General features: G+C 38.2%; 1 protein-coding gene across 2 annotated transcripts in view; it reads left to right on the top strand.

The window, feature by feature from the left end:
• The first annotated feature begins 1,813 nt into the window (after window positions 1-1,813).
• The window catches only part of LOC138072302 (lysozyme C, kidney isozyme), a 55,753-nt gene continuing 30,132 nt past the window's right edge, over window positions 1,814-27,434 (top strand). For both annotated transcript variants that reach the window (XM_068963410.1, XM_068963409.1), the window contains exon 1: window positions 1,814-1,969. The gene's annotated coding sequence lies outside the window, so the exon portion shown is untranslated. The remainder of the gene's footprint in view (window positions 1,970-27,434) is intronic.

Below are 27,434 nucleotides of genomic sequence, written 5' to 3'. Positions count from 1 at the left end.
TCATTGCAGTGCTCTTTCCTCCCACTTCACAAGGCCTACTTTCAATGGCAGCTTCTACGAGCTGAACAATGGAGTCCCACTGTTCATAGAACCAAGGATCAAATGTAGTCGCTCAGTCTTATCTGACTCTTTGCCACCCCATGGACTGTAGCCTGCCAGGCCCCTCTGTCCATGGAATTCTCTAGGCAAGAGTACTGGAGTGAATTGCCATTTCCTTCTCCAGGGGATCTTCCCAACCCAAGAACTGACCCTGAGTCTGCCACATTGCAGGCAGTTTCTTTACCATCTGAGCCACAAGGGAAGCCCCCACTGTTCATACACACATGCAGATGGTAACCAAAAAGTCCCACCGATCATACTTTTGAAGCTAAGCTTCGCATCTGTTGTTTGGAGAAGATGACTTTTCAAAGAAGCATCATTTACTGTATTCTCTATAAGACAGAGTTTAATTAATGCTTTTTGGAGGGAGTTTCTAGTTAGAGATTATTAATTTTACCCAGGTATAAAAGGTGGAGATAAAGTAAATATTAGAAAAAGAAGTATACTTTTCACTGTCATAAAACACCTTGTTAATCTTTTTATTATTTACTTTAGCTGCTCACAACTACATATAATGGCCCATAGAACCAGAACAGAACGGGACCAGAACCTGAGTGGGCTATGGGTAAGCTCAGTATATACTGCTGACTAGGAGTGTAAGGAAAGTGAAAGTGAAGTTGCTCAGTCGTGTCTGACTCTTTGTGACCCCAAGGACTGTAGCCTATCGGGCTCCTCTGTCCATGGGATTTTCCAGGCGAGAGTGCTGGAGTGGATTGCCATTTCCTTCTCCAGGGGATCTTCCCAACCTAGGAATTGAACCTGGGTCTTCTGCATTGCAGGCAGATGCTTTACTGTCTGAGCCACCAGGGAAACCTTACAGGTAGTGTAAGGAAGTGGAGGCCTGTTCATTCTCAACCACTTTTGAAACAAAAAGTTGCTTCTTCAGACTGTGTCTCAAAAACGTTTTATTTTTTTTTTATTTTTTATTTTTTTTAAATTTTAAAATCTTTAATTCTTACATGTGTTCCCAAACATGAACCCCCCTCCCACCTCCCTCCCCATAACATCTCAGTGGGTCATCCCCATGCACCAACCCCAAGCATGCTGTATCCTGCGTCAGACATAGACTGGCGATTCAATTTTTACATGATAGTATACATGGTAGAATGCCATTCTCCAAAATCATCCCACCCTCTCCCTCTCCCTCTGAGTCCAAAAGTCCGTTATACACAGCTGTGTCTTTTTTCCTGTCTTGCATACAGGGTCGTCATTGCCATCTTTCTAAATTCCATATGATATATGTGTTAGTATACTGTATTGGTGTTTTTCTTTCTGGCTTCCTTCACTCTGTATAATCGGCTCCAGTTTCATCCATCTCATCAGAACTGATTCAAATGAATTCTTTTTAATGGCTGAGTAATACTGCATTGTGTATATGTACCACTGCTTTCTTATCCATTCATCTGCTGATGGACATCTAGGTTGTTTCCATGTCCTGGCTATTATAAACAGTGCTGCGATGAACATTGGGGTACATGTGTCTCTTTCAATTCTGGTTTCCTCGGTGTGTATGCCCAGCAGTGGGATTGCTGGGTCATAAGGTAGTTCTATTTGCAATTTTTTAAGGAATCTCCACACTGTTCTCCATAGTGGCTGTACTAGTTTGCATTCCCACCAACAGTGTAGGAGGGTTCCCTTTTCTCCACACCCTCTCCAGCATTTATTGCTTGCAGATTTTTGGATCGCAGCCATTCTGACTGGTGTGAAGTGGTATAAAGATGGCGGAGGAATAGGACGGGAAGACCACTTTCTCCCTCACAAATTCCTCAAGAGAACATTTCAACGCTGAGCAAACTCCACAAAACAACTTCTGTAGGCTGGCAGAGGACATCAGGCAACCAGAAAAGCAGACCATTGTCTTCAAAAACAGGTAGGAAAAAATATAAAAGACGAAAAAGGAGACAAAGGAGGTGGGGAGGGAGCTCCGTCCCGGGAAGGGAATTTTAAGAAGAGAGGTTTCCAAACACCAGGAAACACTCTCCCTGCCGAGTCTGTGGCGAGTCTTGGAAACACAGAGGGCAACATAACAGGAAGGAAAAATAAAGAAATAATTAAAACCAAGAGATTACAAGCCCAACAGTAACTCCCCCAGCGGAAAAGCAGCACAGACGCCTGCATCCGCCATTGGGAAGTGGGGGCAGGGCAGGGACGCGCGGGAGGCATGGGCTGCAGTGCTTTGTAAGAATCGGGCAGGAACGCCCCACGCGCAACCAGAACGATCTAACTTGGGCTAGCAAACCAGACTGTGGGATAGCTACCGCACGAAAAGCTCGAACATAAGACACCGCCAGGACCGAGCACAGAACGAAGGACGGAACGGAAAAGCCGGCTGCAGACCATCCCCCGCCGGGGATAGGCAGCCAGAGTCGTAAGGACTGGAAAGGGGCAATTGCAGACCCGGAGAGACTTTACCTACCTAACTGCAAGCAGGCTTCTTTGCTAAGACTTCTGGGGGTGCTGGACAGTCACCATCTGCCTCACGGGGGCCGCCAGCGGTCCACCCAGAAAGCTGAGCAGCAGCGGCAGAAAAGGTGACAAACCGCGGCGATCGCGCTCGCCAAACTCCTGAGCTACTCGGACCTGGGAAGGGCACAAAGCGCAGTCCCAGCCGAATCTGTGCCTCTGAGGGCTGCCTGAGCGCCGAACCTGAGCGGCTTGGACCGGGGAAGTACACGCAGCCTAGGGCCGGCCCCCGCTGTAGCTCTTGACAGTCCTCTGATGTTCCCCTCCTAACCTTGTTGAGAAAGTTAAGGAAGTGCAGTTTATTTAAAATGTTGTGTTTAATTTCTGTTATATAGCAAACTGACTCAGATACATATATATATGCATATATATATGTTCATCTTAATATTCTTTCCCATTTGATTTATCTCAGATACTGAGAATAGTTCCCTGTGCTATCCTATAGGACCGTATTGTTTATCCATTTATTTATATATACTTTTCATCTGTTAACCCAAAGTCCCAGTCCTTCCCTCCCCTACCTCTCCTCTCCGTTGACAACCACAAGTCTGTACTCTGTATCTAAGTTGATTTTGGTTATTAGATATGTGAATTTGTGCCATATTTTAGATTCCACGTATAAGTGAGAGTATATGATATTTGTCTTTCTCTTTCTGACTTCACTTATAATCTGGGTCCATCCATGTTGCTGCAGATGGCATTATTGCATTCTTTTTTATGGCTGAGTAGTCTTCCGTTGTATACACACCACATCTTTATCCATTTATCTGTCAATGGACCTTTAGGTAGTTTCCATGTTTGGCTCCTGTAAACAGAGCTATCCGTGGATGTTCAGGCTGTCTCCATGTCTTTGCTGTTGTGAATAAAGATGCTGTGAACACAGAGGTGCAGGCATCTTCTTGAATTATAGTTGTGTCTGGGTTTATGCCCAGGAGTGGGATTGCTGGATCATACGGTAACTCTATTTTTAGTTTTTTGTGGAACTTCTATACTGTTTTCCATAGTGACTGCACAAATGTATATTTCCACCAACAATGTAAGCGAGTTCCCTTTTTTTCACATGCTCTCCAGCATTTATTGTTTGTGGTCTTTTGTATGATGGTCATTCTGACTAGTATGAGGTGATACCTTGTTTTAGTTTTGATTTGCATCTCTGTAATAATTAGCGCTGATGAGCATCTTTTCATGTGTCTGTTAGCCATATGTTTGTCTTCTCTGGAAAAGTGTCTATTAAGGTCTTCTGCCCACTTTTCAATTGGATTGGTTGTTTATTTGTTACTGAATTGTAGAAGCAATCTGTTTATTTTGGAAGCTAAGCCCTTGTTGGTTGTATCATTTGCAAATGTTTTCTACCAGTCTATAGGATTAGACCTGAGTTTTGAATCATGACTCTGCCATGTATTATATATGTCATATGGGACAAAGCTTTCTCAGTGTCATCTTCAACGTCCATACAAACAACAGGATCAAAATTCTATCATGTATACTATCATGTAAGAATTGAATCGCCAGTCTATGTCTGACGCAGGATACAGCATGCTTGGGGCTGGTGCATGGGGATGACCCACAGAGATGTTATGGGGAGGGAGGTGGGAGGGGGTTTCATGTTTGGGAACACATGTAAGAATTAAAGATTTTAAAATTTAATAAAAAAAAAATAATAATAATCCTTCCCTTCCAAAATTGTGTGGACCTTGGCAAGTTTGCTCAAAATAGGCACTCAAAAATGAAAGAAAATATTTCTAAGTAAGTTGGGTCACCCAACCAGAGGCAAAATTTGTCACCTTTAAATGAATTTTCTTATTAGGTCATGTTATCTTAATAACCTATGGGAAATGTTAAAAGACTAGAATTTGTCGGAACAAACACATTTTTGCATGCTTCTGGGAAAGTAAGTCAGATAAATAAATGAACCATCTGATTTGACACTTCAGCTCTGAAATGGGGCAGAAGAGAGTTTAAAAAGTTTTTTGGACTTAGAATCAATGCTTTGAAAGGCACTTAACCAACTGTAAATACATAAACCCCTTTTGGGAGGGCAAGCTGGTCGTATCTTCAGAAGCCTTAGAAATACCATAAACTTTGAGTAGTAAGTCTATTCCAAGAAATCCATCCCAGAGAAACCAACAATCAGAGATACTCAGTCAAAAACTTACATATAATACTGTTTATAATTTTTTTTAATAATAATGAAAAATTGGATGCAATTTAAGTGTCTAACAATAGGAGATTAGTTAAATATGTGGTATTTTTTCTTTAAAATAATCTATTATGAAGCCATTAAAATGTATTTTCAAGTAATGTTTGATGACATAGAAAATGCTCAAATATAAATTTAAGTGAAAAAGGAGAATATAAAGCTAAATTTACAATGTGATGCCAATTTTGTAAAATTGAATATTTAACATAATTATTTTTATTCAACTTAAAAGGAATCAACCAAAATATTGTCACAGCATAAACAGTTAAGACAAATGAATTTCAAATTTAAAATACCATTCCATCTCTTTTCTCTATATCTGTCTTCAGCTCGGGTTAATAATCATGAGCATAGTATGACACAGGCCATATTTTCGTTCATGTTTTGTTTTCCTCCAAATTCTGACATAAGAATATATAACATTTATTGACAAAAAAATCATATGTTTCCTTTAGATTTAACTACAGAGGGACTGCAGTTTAAGACATTGCCTTTTCTTTTGCACCACTGCCTTTATAAAATGTGGGCCCTTTTTGGCAAATGTTTGGATGAGCGCACCACATGCATTAGCTTTGTACATTGTCTGAATTATCCAAAAGGAAAGAGAATGTTGTAATGAAATTTGCATATCTAACCAGTTAGTTAAGGGAATTTAATGGGCATCCATTTTCAAGGAGATTGCAGAAAACCTACCAGGACATAACAAAAGTAAGTGAAGACTCAGTAATTAGATGTTTTTAGTCATCCTCAGGAAAAAAAAAAGTATTTGCAGGTGGCCTCTACTCAAAGCCAGCCCTGCCAAATGTTGTGGAATCCTATCTAAGGCAAAAGGAAATCAAGAGAGAGTTGTAGGAAAAATCTGGACACATTGCTTCCCTGAACTCTGTAACACATTAGGGCCCAAGCAGTAATCCTTCGGGACCCTTCCAGTCAATTATTAAAGAGAATAAATAGACATCATTCATTCCTCTAGACTTGTACCATCTACTGATAAAGAAATTGTGGGCTGCTTTTATCAATGAGAGAACTATGCACTTGGACCAGCAATTCCTGCCAGGACCATGGCTATTCCTAATAGAGAAGTACCAAGAAGCACTATGCCTGAAAGAGACTTGATATTTTCTTCAGCACGTGTGAGATACCCACTAGGTGCTCCTAGATAAAATGTGGAGAGAGGTCATCTGTATGCAGTTGGAGTTTCTGAGTGAAAACGAGAGAGACAGCCAGAGAAATAAAATATATTTTGGTCCTATTTCCATGGAAGCTATTTATTTTCAGATCAAAAGCTCAAGTTGTTTACCAAATCAAGATTTTCACACGCTTCCACCTGTGGGGGCAGTGAGCTAGATCAAAGTCCTCAGGACTGATCCAGAGTAAAACTGATGCTGAATTGGATTTATGAGGAATGTTGCAGTGAATAAAATGGAAATGGAACACCAGAGTATTAGTCCCAATATTGTACAGAATTGTAAGAATGGGTGGTATGTTTCAACATACTCACAAATATATACTGCTGATTTCTGTTGTTCTAAAGTATTTGCTATAATATCTGATTAACTCAATATACCATTAAGGTTCATATGACCCAGTTTTAGTTTATTAATTATTTTGGAATAACTCTATTTGCAAGTATTAATATTTCTTGACTTTTATTCTTTCTTTCTCTTTATTCCAAAAAATAAAGAGAAAGATACACCTATTTTTATGAAACTAGAATAAAGCTCTGTTTTGTAATAATCATTTGAATCCATTGGAACCTTTAACATATTTGAGATACGAGTTCTTAGTGATTTCATCTTTCTCTGTTTCTTGAAACATTTGCTATTTAATCATCCTAGGAATTATTTTCTCATTCAGTTCAGTTCAGTTCAGTCGCTCAGTCGTGTCCGACTCTTTGCGACCCCATGAATCGCAGCACGCCAGGCCTCCCTGTCCATCACCAACTCCCGGAGTTCACTCAGACTCATGTCCATCGAGTCCGTGATGCCATCCAGCCATCTCGTCCTCAGTCGTCCCCTTCTTCTCCTGCCCCCAGTCTCTCCCAGCATCAGAGTCTTTTCCAATGAGTCAACTTACTTATCAATTATTCCCAGATATACTTTAAAAAAATTATAAACAAACACAAGAGTAATTAAGGAACCTAGAAGGATAGTAAATTATTAAAATAAACTATCACTACTGTTTCATGCTTCAGGTTCTCTTTTTGAGAAGATATAAAAGGGGACTGGAGACATCATCTTTGTACTCCACTCTTTTGTGGAATGTAACTTTGAACTCATAATTTCTCATACTCTGTCCATAATGGCAAATTGAAGAAAACTGTAAGAGGAAGATATTTCACAACTGCGAGATGATTCAGAATCCTAATGCAGACAGATTAGGAACATTCTATAATCTGACAGTGAAATTCATTTCATAAGCAAAAATTTCAGACATTCAGATTATGATGTCCTGGATAAATTTTCTCAAATTCAAAAATCAATAATGATCCAAAATAAAATTTTAAGGATGAAAAAGATATTTGGTTTCCTCATAGTTAACTGTTAACACAGAAAGCACATTACCATCTATATTTGTGAGAAAAACAAGACCATTCCATTTTATTTAAAAGATGTGTGACACCCTTCTTTCACCTGTTATGATATCTCTGCACCAAACTTACCTGATACAGTTTGTAATCAGCAAATGCTGAAGACAGATGTGTAAGAAAAGGTGATTGGGGGAGAAAGTCATGAGGAAATTTAAAAACTCATTGATCATTCTAAATTGTGTTTATAGATGTAAAACTGAAAATGGTCTTAAGTATAGAGCAAAGAAGATACAACCAAAATTATATCATCCAAGAGACTGAAAAATTGCTTTTAAGTGTTGCATTTTGATGATGCAAATTCAGTAAGAACCAGGATTAATGATAAGCTAGAACCTCTTCAATATGTATTTGAAATACAGAATATGTACTACAGAATGGATACATCCCAGGTTCATGCCTGACTGCTGATGGGCAGTTAGTTGCATTTAAAAGATATTTTCCATTTTAGGCATATATAACATTAAAATCATGAAAGTATAAATTATAAATCTGCGTTTACTATATTCAGATTTTCATTAAAATTTCTAAATGATTTTCACTATCTACTTTTACTGATTTTATCTTTTGGTAAATAAAATATTACACAAATATAAATTAGTAAAGAGAGTACATTGGGTCCAGATGTTAAATGGCACTGGCTATTTTTCCTGGCATATGAGAGCAAGGCTTTAGCATGTGGACTAGAAGTAGTTAGGTTCTTGAACTGGACCCAGGTGTGATGTTGAAGCAGGAATATTTTGTGGCACAGTTCTGGGAGTTAGTTTAAAACAAGGCACATGTGGTAAAAATAAATTTTGGGACCAAAAGTACAATTAAATAAAAAGTGCTAATGTCTTCAGACAAACACAGCAGTAGATTTCTTAGCCAATCCTCCTCTGTCCTCCTCTGCTTCCCTTTCTTTTTGCTTCTATCTTCTCCTTCTTTTCCCTCCCAGTCTCTTCCTCCCCCTTCTCTTGTGAGTCTGGGTTAATTTAGGAACTGCTGAAAGAACATCTAAATGGCTGTCCTTACTTTATTCTAATTATGGATCAGGAGAAAAAAGTGTTGGCTGTCTTTCAAGGAAAGCCAATCCACTGAACTCTTCCAGTTTTTTTTTTTTTTCTTTTCTCCCAAACCCAAGGGATTTACATGCTCTCAGAGAAAAGATTCTAAATAAGGAATAATGATCTTAATCTCAACTAGTATGGTTTGTAGGACAGCCTTTTCATAATCTCGATTGCTGCAAATGAATGATTTAGTCTGTATATTTATTGAGCAGCTACTATATGCCAGACACTGGGAATAATTTTTTAAAAAGACATAATCCTGTCTCTCAAAGAGAAATGCGTTCAAACAGTAAACAATTGCCATAATTTGAGGGCAAAGCCAGCCAGGCGTGCTGCAGTCCACGGGATCTCAAAGAGACAGAGACAACCAAGCAACTGAACAACAACAGGAAAAGCAAGCAAAGAGAGGAGCAAAGAGAAAATCAAAGACGAGTTTACTTTCCCAGAAGCCTGTTGAAGAAATACAAACAAAACGCATCCTGAGTTTAAGCTTTAATTTCACAGCTTTCCCTATCTGATTTGCTTATTTTATAAGTAAGCCAACAAGATTTGTGTACTCAGTGACAACACACTGTCTCACAGAACTAACATAGATTTTATTTTCCTAAGAAGTTTTACCCTTCCCTTTGTTTCAAGGTGTATGGAAAAGAAGAGTCCCTTTGGTAAGCCAGCCCAGTGAGAAAGATGCCTTATCTTTGGACTAACCTTTTGCCCAAATAAACTAATGTTTCTTGCCAGTGGCCTAAATCTCTGTCTAAAAGGTCCATAATGTCATAAAATGGATTTTTTTTTTTTTTTTTTTTTTTGCTCAGCTCACCCACCAGGGTAGTAAAAAATAAAATAAAATCTATATCCAAATACACACAATAAATTTCCATTGCTCTAGGGGCAAAATAAAAGCACTTCCATTTCCTTTTTATTCTGGATCACAGACCTGACTGTTTCTTTTACCCCCTCTCAAATGAACTTCCAACCTTCAAGGTCATTTTCTTTTTAAAAGTTATCCTAGTGACATCTAGAATAGCTCTCTCTGGGAATACCTTTTTATTTTCCCCCTCTCACTTAATTTGCCTCTTATGCACCTTTCTCTCAGGTCCCATATTTTCAGTAATGCTGATTGGGCAACTATTTACTTTTTGCTTGAGTTTGAAAAGCACATCAACAGGCACATAAATGTGTTTTGGATCTCATCCATGTAGAAATATTACTGGTAACTTGATGAATCTGTAAGTAATTTTACAAAAATGTTTAGTGAGTTTTGCCAAGGACGTCTGACCCCCGGCATTGCTCCACTGATGTAAGTTTTTGAGTGCTTGGCCTGTTCTGATCAGTACCAGCTGTTCATGCTTCAGTTGTACACATCAGATGTTAAGTGAAGGAGAAAAGACAGCATATTCTGACTTAGGCTTGAAAGTTTGTGAGCTAGGACAGAAATAAGACTGCAGTTGAAAGCGAAGCATGTCTTTCATGCTTCATGTTAGGTTCAGTTGTACCTTCAGTTCAGTTCAGTTCAGTCGCTCAGTCGTGTCTGACTCTTTGCAACCCCGTGAATTGCAGCACGCCAGGCCTCCCTGTCCATCACCATCTCCCAGAGTTCACCCAAACTCTTGTCCATCCAGTCGGTGATGCCATCCAGCCATCTTATCCACTGTTGTCCCCTTCTCCTCCTGCCTCCAATCCCTCCCAGTATCAGAGTCAGTTCTTCGCATGAGGTGGCCAAAGTATTGGAGTTTCAGCTTTAGCATCAGTCCTTCCAATGAACACCCAGGGCTGATCTCCTTTAGGATGGACTGGTTGGTTCTCCTTGCAATCCAAGGGACTCTCAGTTGTACCTTCAGTTCAGTTCAGTCGCTCAGTCGTGTCCATCTCTTTGCAACCCCATGAATCGCAGCATGCCAGGCCTCCCTGTCCATCACCAACTCCCGGAGTTCACTCAGACTCACGTCCATCAAGTCAGTGGTGCCATCCAGCCATCTCATCATCCTCTGCCGTCCCCTTCTCCTCCTGCCTCCAATCCCTCCCAGCATCAGAGTCTTTTCCAATGAGTCTTAGCATAATTAAAAATCTCTCTCAATCAGATGCTGCATAGAGCAGATAGAGTATCTCTAACAAAGAATAAAGATTCATTAAAATAGTTTTGTTTGATAAAGATTTAAAAAACTGTTTGATTTTTTGTACAGACTTCTTCACAGACTTCCAAGGAAGAAAAGAAAAACAATATAATATTGATAATGTATTGTGATTTCCTTAGAGAGCAGTAAGAAATCTATTTCAGGACACATTTCAGTAGGAGTTAAAATTATTTAGGTTTTTAAATTTTTTGCTTTGAAAGACCATGAGGTTAGTGAAAGCATGGGATATTTTAAGTATATTTACATCCAGCCTAAATGCCAACACAGAGATGCCCCTTTAGTTCAGTTCAGTTCAGTCACTCAGTCGTGTCCGACTCTTTGTGACCCCATGAATTTATAAAAGTGGAAGTACGTATTCTTCCACTTTTAAATACTTTCTTCCACTTTTACATACATTTCTTCCACTATTACATACATTATTCCACAAATACATACATAATGGAATGTATGTATTTCATTACATCTAAACACATACTGCCTAGGGCGTGGCTCCCAGTATCATAACATACGTTTAAGGTTTAGGGCCAGGCATAGTTGTTAAAAACTAGTATTGAGAGAGTGTTAGTTAAAGCTTTGGAGTAGAATGTCCATCAGACCAAACAAAACAATAGCCCTATTGACAGTAACCAAAAAGTGGAAATGACCCAAATGATGAACCTCACTGATTAATGGAGACGTAAACAGTGGTATATCCATACAATGGGAAAGTATTCAGCCACTAAAGGGAATGAAGTGATACTTGCTACAGTGTGGATGAATTTTACAAATTGTTGTTGTTGTTGTTCAGTCGCTATGTCCTACCTAACAAACTGCAGAATGCCAGGCTTCCCTGTCTTTCACTATCTTTCAGAGTTTGCTCAAACTCATGTCCATTGAGTTGGTGATACTATCTAACCCTCTCATTCTCTGCTGTCCCCTATTTTTTCCTTCCGTCTTTTGGAGAATCAGGGTTTTTTCCAATGAGTCAACGCTTGGCATCAGGTGGCCAAGGTATTGGAGCTTCAGCTTCAGCATCAGTCCTTCTAGTGAGTATGTATTCAAGGGTGATTTCCTTTAGGATTAACTGGTTTGATCTCCTTGCTGTCCGAAGTAAAAGTGAAAGTCATTCCGTTGTATCTGACTTTATAGTCCATGGGATTCTCTGGTCACAGAATACTGGAGTGGGTAGCCATTCCCTTCTCCAAGGGATCTTCCCAACCCTGGGATCGAACTGAGATCTCCCACATTGCAGGTGGATTCTTTACCTACTGAACCACCAGGGAAGCCTTGCTTGCTGTCCAAGGGACTCTCGGGAGTCTTCTCTGGCACCACTATCCAAAAGCATCAGTTCTTCCTTGCTCAGCCTTCTTTATGGTCTGACTCTCACATCTGAACATCACTACTTGAAAAACCATTTTTCTGACTATGCAAACAATGTCGGCCATGTGATATCTCTGCTTTTTAATATGCTGTCTAGATTTGTCGTAGTTTTCCTTCAAAGGATCAGTTGTCTTAATTTCATGGCCACAGTCACCATCTGCAGTGGTTTTCAAGCCCAAGAAAATAAAATCTGTCACTGTTTCCACTTTTCCCTCTTCTATTTGCCATGAATTGATAGGACTGGAAGCCATGATCTTAGTTTTTTGAATGTTGACTTTTAAGCAAGTTTTATCACTCACCTCTTTCACCCTCAAGAAAAGGTTCTCTAGTTTATCTTCACCTCCTGCCATTAGAGTGGTATTATCTGCATATCTGATGTTGTTCATATTTCTTCCAGCAGTCTTGATTCCAGCTTGTGATTCACCCAGCCCAGCATTTTACATGATGTACTCTGCGTAGAAGTTAAATAACCAGGGTGGCAACAACCCAGTCTGTTGTTCCGTGTACAGTTCTAACTGTTGCTGCTTGACCTATATACAGGTTTCTCAAGGGACAGGTAAGATGGTCTGGTATTCACATCTCTGTAAGAGTTTTCCACAGTTTTTTGTGATCCACACAGTCAAAAGATTTAGCATAGTTGGTGAAACAGAAGTAGATGTTTTTCTGGAATTCTCTTGCTTTTTCTAAGATTAGTGAAAGTTGGCAATTTGATCTCTGCTTCCTCTGCCTGTTATAAACCCAGTTTGTACATCTGAAACTTCTAGGTTCACATACTGCTGATGCCTAGCTTGAAGGATTTTGAGCATAACCTTGTTAGCAGGTGAAATGAGTGCAATTGTACAGTAGTTTGAACATTGTTTGGCACTACCCTTCTTTGAAATTGGAATGAAAACTGACCTTGTCCAGTCTTGTGGCCACTGATGAGTTTTCCAAATTTGCTGACATATGGAGTATAGCACTTTAACAGAATCATCCTTTAGAATTTAAATAGTTCGGCTGAAATTCCATCACCTCCTCTGTGTTCATAGTAATGCCTCCTGGGGCCCACTTGAATTCACACTCCAAAATTTCTGACTCTAGGTGAGTGATCACACCATTGTGGTTATCTGGGTCATTAAGACCTTTTTGTATACTTCTTCTATGTATTCTTCAGTTCAGTTTCTCAGTTGTGTCTGACTCTTTGCGAACCCATAGACTGCAGAACACCAGGCCTCCCTGTCCATCACCAAGTCCCAGAGCTTACTCAAACTCAGGTCCATTGAGTCGGTGATACCATCCAGCCATCTCATCTTCTATCATCCCCTTGTCCTCCCAGCCATCTCATCTTCTATCGTCCCCTTGTCCTCCCAGCCATCTCATCTTCTATCGTCCCCTTGTCCTCCCAGCCATCTCATCTTCTATCGTCCCCTTGTCCTCCCAGCCATCTCATCTTCTATCATCCCCTTGTCCTCCCAGCCATCTCATCTTCTATCGTCCCCTTGTCCTCCCAGCCATCTCATCTTCTATCGTCCCCTTGTACTCAATCTTTCCCAGCATCAGAGTCTTCTCCAATGAGTCAGTTCTTCCCATCAGGTGGCCAAAGTACGGGAGTTTCAGCTTCAGCATCAGTCTTTTCAATGAATGTTCAGGACTGATTTCCTTTAGGAAGAACTGGTTGGATCTCCTTGCAGTCCAAGGGACTCTCAAGAGTCTTCTCCAGCAACATAGCTCAAAAGCATAAGTTCTTTGGGGCTCAGCTTTCTTGCAACCTCTTAATATTCTCTTCTGCTTCTCTTAGGTCCTTATTGTTCCTGTTCTTTACTGTGCCCGTCCTTGCATGAAATGTTCCCTTGATAGCTCCAGTTTTCTTGAAAAGATCTCTAGTCTTTCCCATTCTGTTATTTTTGTTTTCTTCTACTTCTTTGCATTGTTCATTTAAGAAGGGCTTTTTATTTCTCCTTGCTTTTCTCTGGAACTGTATTCAGTTGGATATATTTTTTCCCTTTCTCCTTTGCCTTTCACTTCTCTTCTTTTCTCAGCCATTTGTAAAGGCTCCTCAGACAACCACTTTACCTTCTTGTAATTCTTTTTCTTTGGGATGGTTTTGCTCACCACCTCCTGTACAGTGTTATGAACCTCCGTCCATAGTTCTTCAGGCACTCTGTCTACCAGATATAATCCCTTGAATCTATTCATCACCTTCACTGTATAATCATAAATGATTAGATTAGGTCATACATGAGTGACCTAGTGGTTTCTTGTACTTTCTTCAATTTAAGCATGATTTTTGCAATAAGGAGCTCGTGACCTGAGCTAAGTGAAAGAAACAGGAAATAAAAGATCACATATGTGAAGATTTCATATATTTGAGATGTGCAAAATAGATAATTCCACATAGACAGAAAATGGAATGAAGAGTGACTCTCGATGGGAATAGTATCTCTTTTTTAGTCCCTAAGTTGTGTCGACTCTTTCATGATCCCATGGACTGTATGTAGCCCTCAGGGTCCTCTGTATATGGGATTTCCCAGGTAAAAATACTGGTGTGGGTTTCCATTTCCTTCTCTAGGGGATCTTCCCAACCATGACTCTTACATTGGCAGACATGTTATTTGCTACTGAGTCACCCAAGAAAGCCCCATTTGTTGGGAGACGATGAAAATGTGCTGGAACTAGATGGTGCTAACTGTTCAACTTTATAAATAAAGACCACTGAGTTAGATACTCATAAAGGGTAAATTTTAAGTGATGTGAATGATGTCTCAATTTCAAAAATTGTGAGTAAGGGAAAGCAAGCCAGCCTGTAATTTTGAGAGATGATATACATCTATTTCCTTTTTATGTGCTCTCTATTCTATCCCTCTGAAACTGTATATTAGAAAGTGTCATGGTATTATCCAGGTCTCTTAACATTTCTTTCACATTTTCCTTTTCTTTATCCTTCTCTGCTGCATTCTAGGTAGCCTTAGAAAAACGAATTTCCAGCTTACAAATTTTACTTTGTAAGTATGTCTTTTTTCTTGCTAGTCTATGTACTGAGATTTACCTTTTAACAATTATAGTTTTTCTCTTTTACCTGTTCTATTTTCTCTTTTAGATATTATATTTTCAATTTGTCTGGTCATTTTTTCTGTCTTTTGTTTTTTCAGTCATTGATTCAGTTCCTTCTTTTATTTCCTCAACAACAATAAACAAAATTTTCATGATCTCTATCTGATAATTACAGTATCTTCAAACTTTGTGAGTCTAATTCTTCAGTTTATTGCTTCTATCAACTCTCACTCATGGTACCTTTTTTCCCCGAGTATGTTCTTTGTGTATGTGTGTGTAGTAGAAGGTGGGCAATATTTTCTTTAGCATGTATGGTAAAATATGGGGGGTGATTTTAAACTTAATCCATTTCCAGAAAAGATTTGGTGTTGCTTCAGTTGTGTGCCTGAATAAACAAGCAATCCAAAACTTTAAAATTAAAAACCAGTTTGAATATATTCAGAACGCCCCAATGGCATCAGTTGTAACGTGAAACCTGTGCAAGAGCTAAATATGGCTGCAAACACTCAGAGACGATTTTTTCATTTCTTTAAAAAAGATTGTTTCTAGGAAGCCACCTGAAAGTTATTTTTTTCTTCCATGTTTCTCCTTTTTAAGATAATTTTTATTTTAGTGTAGAAAGAGGGGTCTCCTTTTAAAGATTCTGGCTTTATCTGGGGTTCCCTGATGGCTCACCAGGTAAAGAATCATCCTTCAGTGGAAGGGATACCAGAGAAGTGAGTTTGATTCCTGGGTCAGAAAGATCCCCTAGAGGAGGAAACAGCAACTTACTCCAGTATTCTTGTCTAGAGAATCTCATGGACAAGAGGATCCTGGTTGGCTACACTCCAAAGGCTCACAAAGAGTTGGACACAGCTGAGCACAGTACAATTATGAATTTATTTTTTATGAGACCTAATTTTTATATCCTGCTAAGAAAACATCATAAATTAAAATGAAGAATCTTATTTGTACAGAAATATATATTGCAGTTTTATTTTAAATATCCCCAAACTGGAACAACTCAAATACCAATCCACAAGAGAACAGGTAAACATACTGGGTTTTTTTTTTTTTTTTTTTTTTTTTTTGAGAGAGAACACTACTTAACATTAATTTAAAAACTTAAGCTAACTGATCCTCAAAACAAAATTGATAAACCTCAAAACGTAGAGTGAAAAAAATCAGACCAATCAACTGAATCCAGGCCAAGTTAATCTAGAATAGTAAAAATCTAAATAGTAAATACAAAGGGGAAGTTAAGACTAGCCAGAGATAGAAGAAACAATATCTTTCTTAAAAATTTTCTTGTATCTTTTAGTGCGGTTGCATGTGTGTGTGTGTGTATGTGTGTGTGTGTGTATTTGAGAAAAATCACCAAGTTAAAGTCTGCATATTTCAGTTTATGTAGATTTTATCTCAATAAACCAATGAAGAATATGTGGAAGAAATAAACTAAATATTTGACAGTTTTGTAGATAAATGAAAGCAAAGTAGGGTCACTGATGCCCTAGAGAATCTTCAAGAAAATTAGAGATACCAAGGGAACTTTTCATGCAAAGATGGGCTCAATAAAGGGCAGATGGTACGGACTTAACAGAAGCAGAAGACATTAAGAAGAGGTGGCAAGAATATACAGAAGAACTGTACAAAAAAGATCTTTAAGACCCAGATAATCATGATGGTGTGATCACTCACCTAGAGCCAGATATCCTGGAATGTGAATTCAAGTGGGCCTTAGGAAGCATCACTACAAACAAACCTAGTAGAGGTGATGGCATTCCAGTGGAGCTATTTCAAATCCTGGAAATTGATGCTGTGAAAGTGCTGCACTCAATATGCCAACAAATTTGGAAAACTCAGCAGTGGCCACAGAACTGGAAAAAGACAGTTTTCTTTCCAATCCCAAACAAAGGCAATGCCAAAGAATGCTCAAAAAACCACACAATTGCACTCATCTCACACACTAGTAAAGTAATGCTCAAAATTCTCCAAGCCAGGCTTCAGCAATACGTGAACCATGAACTTCCAGCTGTTCAAGCTGGATTTAGGGAAGGCAGAGGAATCAGAGATCAAATTTCCAACATCCACTGGATCATGGAAAAAGCAAGAGAGTTCCAGAAAAACATCTAGTTCTGCTTTATTGACTATGCCAAAGCCTTTGACTGTGTGGATCACAAGAAACTGTGGAAAATTCTTCAAGAGAATTCTGAAAGAGATGGGAATACCAGACCACCTGACCTGCTTCTTGAGAAACGTGTATGCAGGTCAGGAAGCAATAGTTAGAACTGGACATGGAACAACAGACTGGTTCCAAATAGGAAAAGAAGTGCGTCAAGGCTGTACGTTGTCACCCTGCTTATTTAACTTATATGCAGAGTACATCAAGAGAAATGCTGAGCTGGAGGAAGCACAAGCTGGAATCAAGACTTCTGGGAGAAATATCAATAACCTCAGATATGCAGATGACACCACCTTTATGGCAGAAAGTGAAGAAGAACTAAAGAGCCTCTTGATGAAAGTGAAAGAGGAGAGTGAACATGTTGGCTTAAAGCTCAACATTCAGAAAACTAAAATGGCATCCGGTCCCATCACTTCACGGCAAATAGTTGGGGAAACAGGGGAAACAGTGGCTGACTTTATTTTTCTGGGCTCCAAAATCACTGCAGATGGTGACTGCAGCCATGAAATTAAAAGATACTTACTCCTTGGAAGGAAAGTTATGACCAACCTAGACAGTATATTCAAAAGCAGAGACATTACTTTGCCAACAAAGGTCCGTCTAGTCAAGGCTATGGTTTTTCCAGTGGTCATGTATGGATGTGAGAGTTGGACTATAAAGAAAGCTGAGCACTGAAGTACTGATGCTTTTGAACTGTGGTGTTGGCAAAGACTCTTGAGAGTCCTTTGGACTGCAAGGAGATCCAAGCAGTCCATCCTAAAGGAGATCAGTCCTGGGTGTTCACTGGAAGAACTGATGTTGAAGCTGAAAGTCCAATACTTTGGCCACCTGATGTGAAGAGGTGACTCATTTGAAGAGACCCTGATGCTGGGAGGGATTGAGGGAAGGAGGAGAAAGGGACGACAGAGCATGAGACGGTTGGATGGCATCACCGACACGATGGACATGGGTTTGGGTGGACTTTGGGAGTTGAAATGGACAGGGAGGCCTAGCGTGCTGCAGTTCATGGGGTCGCAAAGAGTCATACATGACTGAGCGACTGAACTGAATTGAAGGATTACAAATACATGGTGTATATCCCAGTATTTTCTTCAACTTGACACATGATCAACATCAGTAATTATGTCAACCGTTTTTTTTTTCTGTTTACACTGACTCAAAATTTTCCTTTCAAAAGCATTTCTATGAAACTATTGGCAATTCACAAACAAGATGAAAATTTTGTACCCACTAACATTTTAAACAGCCATTGGGTAACTCATGTATTCCTTTTTTTGCTCTTATCTCACATTGAATCCATACTTAAATGCTTTTAATACTATCTAAAAATTATATTTAAATTCTGATTGCATCTCTCCACTTCCATTATCACCATCCTAGCCCAGCCATGAACATGTTTTAACCGGACTATTACTCTTTGTTCTTATTTCTACCTGTTTCATTTTGTCTTTCTACGAAAGAGGAGAAAGTTTTGTTTTCAAATATGCCAGATAGATTACCCCCCACACATCCTTTAGAGTACAGGTCAAGGTCTTATCTGGTTCAGCTTCCTTTGATGATCTATCTCCAGCTAACCTTTTTTTCCTTTTTTTTCCTACTGTGCTGCACCCTGATCTCTCCACTAACCAGGCTGTACACTCTGTCCTTCCAACACAGCGTAAATGCCTCTGGTTCACTGTCTTGACACTCATCATCCCTTCTGTTGAAAACACTTCCAACGTATCTTCATGGCCTGAATGTCAGCTAACTTTTTTGAAGTGTCTACTCACATGTGAAGTCACCAGGGAGGCATATCCAGATGAACTATCTCAAATATTACACCCTCCTCCATCCCCTGTGCATATGATATCTCCTTTTACTACTTGACTGTTTTTAAACCCTTATGATCACACACACATACACACAGTTTCATTTTCTGTCTCATTTTGCTTAAAAGTAAAGTGCATGCACGTGGAGAGTATCTTTATTTTGCTCGCTGCTTTATCTACATACTCCACCATTCTACCATATAGTAGTTACTGACTTATATATCTCCAGAACCGATGCCACAGTAGAAATTTCCTAAATGTTAGTTTAATGAATATACTCAAGAAATTTATATTTGAGAGAAAAAAAAAATGATGTCACATCCCTCTCCTTGAGGACGAGAGAGAAGAAAAAGACTGTTAAAGACTATTCTCCCCTGACATATTATTGTATGCATCAGTTTTGAAAGGAAAAGTATGGGTTCTACTGATATTACAACTTATATGTTGGTGGAAGAAGTTATTTGATGCTATGTTCTTTATTTCCCATTCTTTTTATCTCTGTGCTTTTGTCTTTATAAGTTATCTTGACCTAATTCAAATTCACTGATGCTTCAGTCTGCTGCCCATCTTCTGTTAAATCTGTTCAAAAATTTTTAATTCCAAACACCTTATTTTTCAGTTGTACAGTATTCAATTTATTTTCTCTTCTGTGTCTCCATTTCTTTGTTAAATGATTATTTTTTCAGTTATTGTCTTTATTGCCTATATTTCTTTAACATATGTATAATGACATTTAAAATTCCTTTTCAGAAGTTCTAATCTGCGATGCTATGTGTCTGCTTCTATTTTTTATTTTTGCTCTTAATTTTGGTTGACATTTTTCTGTTTCTTTACGTGTTTTGAAATTTGTGGTTGTATGTCAGGTATTATACATTAAAAACCAAACAAACAAACAGACAAAGAAATATCTGTCCCCCATCCCAGCAAGAGAGCATTCTCTCTGGCAGTTAGGATAAGAAACTGATTATGTATCGATTGATTCAGGAGATGAGCCATGTCAGCAGTGGGTTGCAATTTAACTTCCTTTTTTTTTTTTCTTCAGTTCGCTAGAACTTTTTAATTCTTCTGTGAATATTGTGTTCCTTTTTAATTGAAATACAGTTGATTTACTGTGTTTTGTTAGTTTCAGGTATACAGCAAAATGATTGAATTGTCATATATATGCATGTAAATATTTATATATGTGACTCTGAAAAAGAATTTCAGGTTCTTTTCCATTATAAGTTATTACAAGATATTTAATATAGTTCCCTGTGCTGTGCAGTAGGTCCTTCCTGGCTATCTATTTTATACATGCTGCTGCTAAATCGCGTCAGTCGTGTCCAGCTCTGTGCAACCCCATAGATGGCAGCCCACCAGGCTCCCCTGTCCCTGGGATTCTCCAGGCAAGAATACTGGAGTGGGTTGCCATTTCCTTCTCCAATGGATGAAAGTGAAAAGTGAAAGTGAAGTCGCTCAGTCATGTCCGACTCTTAGCGACCCCATGGATTGCAGCCTACCAGGCTCCTCCATCCATGGGATTTTCCAGGCAAGAGTACTGGAGTGGGGTGCCATTGCCTATGTTAATCCCAAACTCCTAATTTATCTTCCCCTCCTTTCTGCTTTGGTAACTGTAAGTTTGTTTGTTTGTTTGTTTTTTTGTCTATGGGTCTGTTTCTGTTTTGTATATAAGTTCATTTATTTGTACCATGGTTTATTTTTAATTCCACTTATAAGCAATATTATGCAATATTTGTTATTCTTTGACTTATTTCACTCAGTGTGGTAATCTCTAGGTGCTTCCATGTTGCTGTAAATTGCATTATGTCAGCCGGTGGCTCAGGGGGTAAAGCATCTGTCTACAATGCAGGAGACCTGGGTTCGATCCCTGGGTTGGGAATATCCCCTGGAGAAGGAAATGGCAATCCACTCCAGTACCATTGCCTGGAAAATCCCATGGACAGAGGAGCCTGGTAAGCTACAGTCCATGGAGTCGCAAAGAGTCAGACACGACTGAGTGACTTCACACACACACACAACAATCCATTGTACAAATATATCACATCTTTTTAATCCATTAATCTGTCAGTGGACATTTAGATTGCTTTCATATGTTAGCTTTTGTAGACAGTGCTGTAGTTAACACTGAGGGTGCATTTCAAATTATGGTTTTCTCTGGATATGCACCCAGGCTGCGATTGTAGCTTCACACTGTAATGCTACTTTTAGTTTTTTAAGGAACATCAGTATTGTTTTCCAGGTTTCCCAGGTGGTGCTAGTGGTAAAGAACCGGGCTGGCAATGCAGGCAATGGCACCCCACTCCAGTACTCTTGCCTGGAAAATCCCATGGATGGAGGAGCCTGGTAGGCTGCAGTCCATGGGGTCGCTAGGAGTCGGACATGACTGAGCAACTTCACTTTGACTTTTCCCTTGCATATATTGGAGAAGGAAATGGCAACCCACTCCAGTGTTCTTGCCTGGAGAATCCCAGGGACAGAGAAGCCTGGTGGACTGCCATCTATGGGGTTGCCCAGATTCGGACACGACTGACACGACTTAGCAGCAGCAGCAGCCAGTGCAGGAGACATAAGAAGCATGGGTTCCGTCCCTGAGTCAGGAAGGTCCCCTGAAGGAGGGCAACAACTCCAGTATTCTTGCCTGTAGAATCTGTGGACAGAGGCACCTGGGGGACTACAGTCCATGGGGTCTCAAAAAGTCAGACTTGACTGAAGCAACTTAGCACATAGCATGCTATTCTCCATAATGACAGCACCAATTTACATTTCCACCTACAGTGTGGCAGGGCTCCCTTTGCTCAGCAGCCTCTCCAGCATTTCTTATTTGTGTGTTTTTAAAAATTAATTTTATTAGAGTATTGTTGATTGACAATATTGTATTAGTTTCTGCTGTATAGCAAAGTTATTCAGTTATACATATACATATAAACACTCTTTTTGTAGATTATCTTCCCTTCGAGGTCATTACAGAGTACTGAGTAGAGCTCCCATGCTATACAGTAAATTCTAATTACTCAGCTGTTTTATATATAGTGTTGTATACATGTCAGTCCCCATCTTCCAATTTATCCCTTTCTCTCCTTCACTGCTTGGTGACTGAAAGTTTGTTTTCTACATCTGTGACTATTTCTGTTTCATAAATAGGTTTGTAGATGTTTTGATGATGGCCATTCTGACTTGAGATGATATAATACCTGATTATACTTTTAATTTGCATTTCTTTAATAGTTCTCAATGGTAAACATGTTTCCATGTGCCTTTTGGCCATCTGTGTGGCTTCTTTGGAGAAATGTCTATTTGGACCTCATATTTTGCTTGGCTTTTTAAAAATATGCTGAGCTATATAAGCTGTTTGTATAGTTTAGAGATTAATCTCTTGTAGATCACATTGCTTGCTAATATTTTCTCCATTTTATGGGTTGTCTTTTTGTTTTGTTAATGGGTTCCTTTGCTATGCAAAAGCTTTTAAGTTTAAGTCCCATATGTTTGTTTTTCCTCTATTTCCATTACTCTGGGAGACAGATCCAAAAAGTTATGCTGCCATTTATGTCAGAGTGTTCTGCCTATGTTTTCCTAAGGAGTCTTATAGTGTCTGGTCTTACATTTACATTTAGCTATTGAATCCATTTTTAGTTTATTTTTGTGTGTGATATTAGAGAATGTTCTAATTTAATTCTTTTACAGTCTAGTTGTCCTAGCACCATTTATTGAAGAGACTCTCTGTTCTCTGTTGTAGAGTCTTGCTTCCTTTCTTGTAGATTAATTGACCCTGGATGCATGGGTTTATTTCTGGGCTTTCTCTTCTGTTCCATTGATCTACATTTCCTCACCGCCCTGAATGTGCCCAGTCTCGCCACTTTTGTTTAATTCATGTCAGCTTTCAAATGTCTAAAGATTGATATCCATAAGATATTATTATAGGCACATCCTTCTAGCAGGACTTTGGAACTAAAGTGCAAGACTTATGAAGATTCCTCTTCTTCCTCAGTCTGTCCCCCAGCATTCTATAATGCCACACTCTTAGTAAATGTTTACTGGGTGAGTGAAGTCTTATAGGAAGAAAAAACTAGCTCCGCCAGATTCCAGTCATTCATGTCACCTACACAGCTGTGGAAAACTCTACTGGATTCTATTTACTCCAACAGATTACCTCTCACTATGCTAGGTCTGATATTTCTCCTCTATGCTTGTATTCAGCAAGTGTCACCAGGGAATTGCCAACAATCTTCCTTTATTTACTCAAGATCTCATTCCTCTCTATATCTTACTTTTAGAATTCTTTACATCTGCAACTATTGAATATCTTCAAATATCTATGTGTATATAAACATATACACACAAACAGGTGGGTGTACACACACACTCATTATTTGCTTTATTGTTATGGAGGGAGCAATGATTTTTAATGAATGGCTGCCTTTTAACAGAGGTTAAACTCAGAAAAATTATTGTAAATCAGTATAGTGCTGAAAATTTTGAGATATAACATTTACTTAAGCAAATTTGTCTGTTTTACCTAATGTTTAAGCAACAATTATTGAAAAAAAGATGATAAGTAATTTTTGTGAATCAAATCAATTATCACAAGCCAGGCTTTCAAGTCTTTCCCATGAGGTTCCAAATTGTCATGTTGGAAATCAACTTTTTTGGGAATTAGAAATTTCTTCTGTGACAAAAGACTTATTTTTAAGTTGATTAACCCAGTAGGCTTCCCAAGGTACACTAGTGGTAAAGAACCTGCCTACCGATGCAGGAGATATATCCCTTGGACAGAGGAGCCTCTGGTCCACAGGGTCACCAAGAGTCAGACATGACTGAAGCAACTTAGCATACATGCAAGACTAGAGCAGCAAAAAGAAAATACATACATAACAACCATAAGATTTTTCTACGTTATAGAAGAAATACTGTCAAAAAGGATTTTAAATAAAATTATAAATAATGATTTTGAGATTATTTTCAGTGAGCACTTAAATAGGAAGATATTTGACTTCTGCTGTTAAACAAAAATATGACATTAAGGTCATTGCCTTTATAAACTTCTATTTATCCATATTAAAATGACATGCTCACTAATATTTCGTCTGATTCTAACATTCTTTGACACCTTTCTAATGCCCACTAGGATGTCCACATAGCTTTTAGGAGTTAGTATTTTAGTTATGAATTTAGGTTCTGGAATAAAAGAAGTTTGAGTTTGAACCTCAGGGCTCTGCACTATGACTTTGAGCAAGTTACATAGGCCATTCAAGTTGCAACCTTCTTATCTGCAAATGAAAGTAAAAACACTCAGTTCAAAATATTCTTGTAAGAATTAAATGATGAGGACCCACTGTATTTTCTCACATTTAAGGCACTGTTAATTTTGTTCTTTGTTGTACCCTGAGATAAAACAGTGTAAGTAAGACAAAGAACATAGGAGAGAAAATCATGAATCTGATCTGAAAACTAACTATAAAATTTCTGAACAGAAAAATCAGCTTAAATTCCCTCTAAAAAGTTCCATTTTGTGTGAGCTACTCAGTAGTTAATATTTTTAAAGATTAATATATAAACTAGAATGAGAACCTATCAAACACTTAATGAATTGTTCACTTCTATTACTAATGTCTTAAATTCTGTTTTTACTGAAAATATAATGTAGCCTATGTTGGTGGAGGAACAAACTAGTGGAGGTACAAATCAATCTGTTGATTGAGCTATCTGTCTATTTTGGCCTTCAACTTTGCCCTTTATCAAAAGACTGGTTTTGGAAAAAAAAATATTAAGCTCATATTTCCCCCATAATATTCAGTATGAAGGGTAATGATTTAGAAAAATCCAGAAAGAATAAACCAAGAAAACAGAAATGGCATTGACCAAAGAAAATATGGCTGAACAGAAGAAAAACTATTTTATATTTCTTCCCACACAATTGGTCAAAACCAAATGATTAGAGTTTTCAAATCAGGAACTTGGCACTTTTGAAGAGTGATTTTTAAAGAAAGTATATGGAAAAACTAACCAAATGGCTTTAAGCTGCTCAAATGCTAAAAACCTATTCTATTGCAGAGACAAAGAATCAAGTGTGGAAAACCCAGTTATCTCCTTTAATTTTATGGTTCATGGAAGAGATGAACAACGCTTTATCTAGTGTGTCTCCGTCTTTAGAAAACAAACCAAACACAACAAAATCTCCTGCTAGGTTAATAATTTGGCTTTTTGTATGGAAATGATTTTAGTATTCTAAAATGTCTATTCCACATCCCAATCTAAAGTAGGCTCTACATACAAGACTGTATAGTGTAGAGTGCTGCTGATTATTATGCATAAGAGTAATGGATGCAAAATTATTTATTAAATAATCTTAAGGAAGAGATGGTTCATCTCCGTGGCTCCTCTTGGATCAAAAGACAGTAGCAAAACTTGAGAAGAGGACTTGACTGACAGTTTAATGTGACAAGTTTCCTCCGGAAGCATCTTTCACAAGAGGTTTTTTATGACATGGGAGGCAATTTAATGAGGCCCTGGAAGGAAATCTTGAAATCATGACTATAATTTGTTGTTTTCAAATAAATAGGAGGGAAGACATTTCTCATTTTGCCACAATTTTGCCATTAAGAGTCTCTTGAGAAAGTGAGTAGTCATACATTTCTGATAAAGGAGCTTTTATTTACCCATACATTTCAAGGGTTATGATTACAGCATCAGCAACTGACTTCAGAAGAGATTGTGCAGAGACAGATAATACAGCTCATTGAACTGTGTGATCCGGGAAGTACACACACCTGGTAAAGCTCTAGCTGGGATTACAGGCCTGACATTTTGGGCTCACTAGTTAAGAAGGGACTTTTGAGAAAAGCAAACAAAAGTTAAAACAACAAAACAAAATTAATTTTCCCCTTAAACTACAAAATGACTTTCCAAATTCTAGCGACTCTTCTTTGACTATTACATCTACTAAAGCATTTTCTACAACTGCCTTGAAATCGTAATATCAGAAATAGAACAGTAAGTGTATCACTTGGTGCTATAGTCTAGTACTAAGAAAGTAAAATAGAATATTTACAACCACTGTTGATTAAAAAATAATAGCTGCCTTTATGTTGTCTAGGTATAGCTAGTGAAAATATAAAAAATAGGGAGTATTTTTTAACGAGTATATTTCCAATATAACTTATATTTGATTATCATGAAACAACCATATTTTAGAAATATAAAACACTAAGAATTGCAACAATGATTACATTTTATAAATCTGAAAGTTTAAAAATTACTGAAAAAAGTTAATTAGTGCAGCCATCAATTTTCTTATGATTTACTAAAATCATACTAAACAGTACAAGAACACAAGTGTAATTTACCAGAGACTTTAACTTAAAACATTTGCTTATTATGCTGACAGACTTCTGCATGTACCAACTATACCTGTTTAGATATTTGTAACTACAGATAGTTTAGGAGACAAGAATAAGAAAAAATAAAACAAGCAAGACACACAAAAGAGTGATCCTTATATTCTACATAGACTCTATAGAGAACCTCAGTAGCCTTTGTACTAATGAGTGGAGTGTATCTGATGAAATTCCCCTCTGGATATTTTTCAGATATTAAATTTTGAAATGACATATCTTACAAACAAAGGTAGAAGCAATTTTACCCTATTACGAACTTAAAATTTCACACAGTGAAGATGGGAAGAGAAAGTAAAATGAGGGTAAAGAGAAAGCTAATCAGAATTTAGAGGTTTGCTGGGTTAATGTCTAGGCTTAAGAGACTCAGATTTCATAATTTTTTCATATCGTGTGTCTTAGCCTTAAGACTGACCTGCACTTAAACAGCATGATGAATAAAACCCTGTCTCCATCAGAGAACTACAGGCCCACATTACAATGTCACAGTGTTGCATAAGGAAAAAAGAAAGAAAAAACTGTAGAATTTTTATAAAACCTCAGCTGGTAAAAAATCCACCTCCAATGTGGGAGACCTGGGTTGGGAAGATCTCCTGGAGAAGGAAATGGCTACCCACTCAAGTATTCTGGCCTGGAAAAGTTCATGGACTATATAGTTCATGGGGTCTCAAAGAACTGGACACAACTGAGTGACTTTCACTTTTACATTATAAAACCTAGGTGCTAAGCAAAGTGAAAACAAAGGAAGAAGTTATAAAAATAGAGAAAATACTGTAAAGAATAAACCATCTGTGGAAGTCTCTTAGAACTTGTTTACTTACCTGATAATGCTACAACCCAGGACCATTCTCTACCATACTTATTGAATTGCTTTCATTGGTTATACTGTGAAATTTTGCACCAATTATAAATTAATTTGGATTGAAACTATCTCTGTTAGGATGAAAAATCTCTTGGTACAAACAAATGATCGCTTCTAAATTTTAAAGTTAGATCACTTTTCAAAAAGAAGAAATCCCGATCTGATGGTAGAGGGAAGATCCAGCCTTTCTGGATGCTGAAGAGCTTTGTTGTGCAGAGCAGGTGGAAGGAACAGAAAGAGGAGTAGGACTTAGCAGCCATGTGATGACCTGGGCTGCTGGAGGACTCAGAGGGAGC

The sequence above is a fragment of the Capricornis sumatraensis genome, unplaced genomic scaffold (assembly GCF_032405125.1).
Source record: "Capricornis sumatraensis isolate serow.1 unplaced genomic scaffold, serow.2 scaffold1, whole genome shotgun sequence".
Taxonomy (NCBI): domain Eukaryota; kingdom Metazoa; phylum Chordata; class Mammalia; order Artiodactyla; family Bovidae; genus Capricornis; species Capricornis sumatraensis.
The sequence above is the reverse complement of the archived record's forward strand: the minus strand, read 5'-3'. Positions and strand labels throughout refer to the sequence as shown.